The 5,213-nt window shown below is 40.2% G+C and overlaps 1 pseudogene; it reads left to right on the top strand.

The window, feature by feature from the left end:
- Positions 1-1,241: 1,241 nt before the first annotated feature.
- On the top strand, positions 1,242-4,729 carry LOC101084033 (annotated as a pseudogene).
- Positions 4,730-5,213: the final 484 nt, after the last annotated feature.

Raw genomic sequence — 5,213 nt, 5'->3', positions numbered from 1 at the left:
GAGCCTTTGTCTTTCTCTCATGTTTTGCTGATTTTATTTAGTGATATATTGTATTTCTTTCTCTTTATTCCTTGCATGTTTATTAGTGGTCTTTGATATATGGTTACCACTAGGTTTGTACATAACCTCTTCTGCATACAGCAGTATATATTAAGTTAATAGTCATTTAAGTTTGAACTCTCTACTCCCCACATTTTAGGTATATGTTATTATATGTTATATTCTTTTTTGTGAGTTCCTTAACTGATTTTTTACAAAAATATTCATCTTCACTGCTCTTGCATTTCCTACCTTTATATTGTCGCTTTTGATCTCTCCTTTCCACTCAAAGAGTCCCCTTTAATATTTCTGGCAGGGCTGGTTTACTAGTCACGAACTTCTTTCGTTTTTGTCTGGTAAATGCTTTATCTCTCCTTCTATTCTGAATGATAGCCTTGCTGGATAAAGTATTCTTGGCTGCAGATTTTTCCCATTCAGCACTTTGAATATATCATGTCATTCCATTCTCACTTGCAAAGTTTCTGTTGAAAATTTCCTGCCACCTTTATGGATTTTCCCTTGTAAGTTACTGACTTCTTTCATCTTACAGCTTTAATATTTTTTCTTTATCTTTCTATTAATTACAATATGTCTTGGTGTAGGTCTGCTTTTGTTTATTTTGATGGGAGTTCTCTGTGCCTCCTGGATCTGGATATCTGTGTCCTCCCTCAGATTAGGGAAGTTTTCAGCTATTATTTCTTCAAATAAATTTTCTGCCCCCCTTTCTCTCTCTTCTTCTGGGATTCTTATAATACAAATGTTACTATGTTTGATGGAGTCATTGAGTTCCCTAAGTCTATTCTCGTTTTGTGTAATTCTTTTTTCTCCCTTTTGGCCAGCTTGATTAGTAAACATTATTCTTTCTTCTAGGTTACTAATTCATTCTTATGCTTCTTGCATCCTGCTATTCGTTCTGTCAAGTGTGTTTCTCATTTCATTCATTGAGTCCTTTATCTCTGCTATGTTACTCCTTATCTCTGTGTAAGTCTCACTTATGTCTTCTACTCTTTTCTCAAGTCAAGTGAGTATCCTTATGATAATTGCTTTAAGTTCTCTCTCAGGCATGTTACTTATATCTGTTTCTCTTAGATCTCTGGCTGTGGTGTTATCCTGTCCTTTCATTTGTGATAAATTTCTCTGTCTCCTCATTTTGTCTGCCTCTTTGTCTGTTTCTCTGTGTTAATAAAGTTAGCTATAACACTGTCTTTGGGCTGAGCCATTGTGGACATTTTGAGGGAAGCTGACCTACATGCCCCCACACCATCTCCTGGAAGCCTGAGCCAGCTGTATCGCTTTCTCCCTTTGTCTCATAACCATGTCCACCAATATAAATGCTAATTCACCAGCTGCCTGCCTTAACAGGTTCAAGAACAAGGGGAAAGACAGTACAGAAATGAGGTGGCACTGAATAGAAGTTAATGAGGAGCTGAGGAAAGCTAAGGATGACCAGCTGCTGAAAAGGAGAAATGTAAGCTCATTTCCTGATGGTGCTACTTCTCTACTGCAAGAGAACTGCAACAACCAAGGCACTGTAAGTTGGTCTGTTGATGACATTGTCCAAGGCATAAATAGCAATTCATTTGGAAAGCTAGCTCCAGGCTACTAAAGCTGATAGGAAACTGCTTTCCAGGGAAACACAGCCTCCCATAGACAACATAATCTGGGCTGGTTTTGATTCCAAAATTTGTATACTTCATGGGTAGAACTGATTGTAGTCCTATTCAGTTTTAATTTGCTTGGGCCCTCACTAACATTGTTTCCAGAACATCAGAACAGACCAAAATTGTGGTAGATGGAGGTGATACCCCAGCATTCATTTCTCTGTTGGCATCTTCCCATGCCCACATCAGTTAACAAGCTGTAGGGGTGCTAGGAAGCAATGCAGATGATGGTTCAGTTCCTCAAGACTTGTTTATCAAATATGGTACAGTTGACCTGCTGTTGGCTCTTACAGTTTCTGATATGTAATCTTTAGAATGTGGTTATTTACATAACCTTCCTTGGACACTTTCAAACCTTTGTCACAACAAGAATCCTGAATGTCTGTTAGATGCTACTGAGCAGATTCTTCCTACCTTAGTTCATCTCCTGAATCATGATGATCCAGAAGTATTATTACATACTTGCTGGGCCATCTCCTATCTTACTGATGGTCCAAATTAATGGACTAAAATGGTCATGAAAATAGGAGTTGTGCTCCAACTTGTAAAGCTTCTAGGAGCTAGTGAATTGCTCATTGTGACTCCCGTGCTAAAAGCCACAGTAAATATTGTCACTGGGGCAGATGAACAGACTCAGGTTGTAATAGATGTAGGAGTACATGTTGTCCTTCCAAGCCTGCTAATGAACCTCAAAACTAATATTCAGAAGTAAGCTATATGGACAGTGTCAAACATCATAGCTGGTCACCAAGACTAGATACCGCAAGTTGTGAATCATGGATTAGTACCATCCCTCACTGATTTTCTGAGACAGACTTTAAGACACAAAAGGATGTTGTATGGGTTGTGACCAACTATACAAGTGGAAGAACAGTTGAACAGACTGTATACATCATTCATGGTGGCATAATAGAACAATTGATGAATCTCTTAACTATAAAAGATACAAAAATTACTCTGGTTATTATGGATGCATTTCAAACATCTTTTGGCCTTCTGAGAAGCTAAGTAAAACTGAGAAACTGAGTATAATGATTAAAGAATGTGGAGATTTGGACAAAATTGAAACTCTACAAAACCATTAAAATGAGTCTGTATACAAAGCTTCATTAAACTTGATTGAGAGGTATTTCTTTGTAGAGGAAGAGGAAGATCAAAACGCTGTTCCAGAAACTAACTCTGAAGGCTATACAATCCAAGTTCAGGATGACACTCATGGTTCATGTGATCAAGCCCCAAGCTGGGTTCTGAGAAGAGGGCACCGAGTCTGCTTGGGATTCTTTCCTACTTTCTCGCTGCCCCTCCCCCACTCACACTCTCTCTTTCTCAAAATAAAGTTTTTTAAAAAAATTTTAAGTTCTTTGTTGTGTACTATGTTTGGTATATCTTACTGTTTCTCTACTAAGAACTCTTTTAAATGTGTTTTGTTATTATAGCACTTTTTACAATGAAACTATACTTGAACAGTTCCAAATTGTACATACTCTATGAAGCTTCTCCTCTAAATGGGTTTCTTACTTCTTTGTGGAATCCATATCTTGCAGTGTCCTGTAACTAAAGATTAAATTCCACACTTCTCTAAGAAAGAAAGAAAGAAAGAAAGAAAGAAAGAAAGAAAGAAAGAAAGAAAGAAAGAAAGAAAAGGAAAGAAAGAAAGGTAGAGAGAGAGAGAAAGAAAAAGGCAACTATGTCTTCTGCTCTTGAAAGCAGTGACTTTATGAAGAAGAGGTCCTGAAGTGCCTTGCAGGGCAATGTTCCCTGTTCACCAGAACCTGGCACTTCAGGAGAGTATCCTATGTGTGTTGCTTATGCCCTGATACTGTTTCTGAGTCACTTTTCCTTTCAGCGCAATTGTCTGCACTGACTCCCTGCCTTTTGTGAGTTCTCCTTGCTCTTTGTGGTGTTAATGGGACCCAGAAGGCCAGCTCTGAGCAGGCATGCCTGCCAGGGAATTTAAGAACAGGGTGGTGGTGTTAGAAAATTTTTCATTGAGCCACTAGTTCCTATTCTGGATTCCCTGAAGTGCTAGGGCAGCTGGGGCCTACATGTCAGGTGACCAGGGGCATGAGGCTAGGCGTGGTGCTTGTTGGTAGCTGAGCATAGCTGGGCCCAGGGCATAATGGTGGCTGGGGGCAACCTGGCTGGGTGCTGTGTGGTGGTTAGGTGTGGCACAGCGTGCATGATGGCAGCAGCTATGCACCCAGCAGCTGGGTGGGCCACAAGCAAAATTTGGGCAAAATTTGCCCCAGCCCTGTACCTGAGCTAAAAGTATCTGTGCCACCCTGCCACCCAGAGGTTTTAAAGCCAAATATTATAAGAAATAGTTTTCCCCATGTGCACTCCATGGCCCAAGGGCCCAATTCTCTGCCCTCTCCATGTGCAGTTTCCCCTCCTCCTACAGGCATCCTCCCTCTGCCTTTCTGACTGTCCTAAACTTTCAGATGCAGCTTCTTCTCTATACTTAGTTGTGGAGTTTGTTCTGTCAGCCTTCCAATCATTCTCTGGCCTATTGACTTGGATGTGGATGATATCTAGTTATAAACATGGGAGGGCTAAGTTCAGGGTCCTCCTATTCCATTATCTTCCCAAGCTCTATTATAGTATGATATTTTGATATCTTGTTCATAGAATTAATAAGATTAAGGCTATGGAATAGTTCAGTACCTCCTATGACCTTACAATTTGTCAAGCATCTGGGCATGGCACACAGACCCTATGGTGACTGCACCCTCCAAACACTGTCCACTGCCTAGTGTTTACACCTTTGTGTAATCCCCTCCTCTTCAGTGTAGAAGAAACCTACGACTTGCTTTAACAAATAGAACACAGCGAAAGTGTGTTCTTTCCCATTTTATATTACATCATATAATATAAGTGTGTCACTCCCATTTTATATTACATCATATAATATTGCCTCTTAGCAGACTGAAGTGAGAGATTCTCCTTGCTGTCTTGATAAAGCAAGCAGGCATACCAAGGAAGCCATGTGTCAAGAACTCTATGGAAGGCCTCCAGACAACAGCCAGTAAGAAGCCTGGGCCCTCAGTAATACATCCTTAAGGAAATGAATGCCGCCAACTTGAATGAGTATGGAAGCAAATTCTTTCCCACTTGAATCTCCATGTAAGAATGCAGCCTCATTCTGAAGTCTGAGCTATTAACCATCACCACAATGAAGAGAATACAGATCAGGACAGAGAGTGCTGCATGGCAAAAGTGAGCAAGGGCCACAAGGACAGAGATGGATGGGATAATGCAGAGACAGACACAGGGCAACATCAACCAGCCCTTTCAGAGGCAAGAAGAAAGCAGGTACCAACATTTTGCAGAACAAAATGAATTAAACATTTTGCACAGTTTCAATGGGAAAAAATTCATTCTAAAAAATATCTCTAAGCAAAAAAGTTATATCATCAGGCAGAAGAGAGTAGGCAAAAATACCATGTAACACACAGAAGAGGATCAGAGTAGGGTCAGCTAAACTTGGCCAACAGAAGAAAATTCAAACCAGAC

Source organism: Felis catus, chromosome B3 (assembly GCF_018350175.1).
Source record: "Felis catus isolate Fca126 chromosome B3, F.catus_Fca126_mat1.0, whole genome shotgun sequence".
NCBI classification, from domain to species: Eukaryota; Metazoa; Chordata; class Mammalia; order Carnivora; family Felidae; genus Felis; species Felis catus.
Note: the sequence above shows the minus strand (reverse complement) of the source record. Positions and strands in the feature narration are given on the sequence as shown.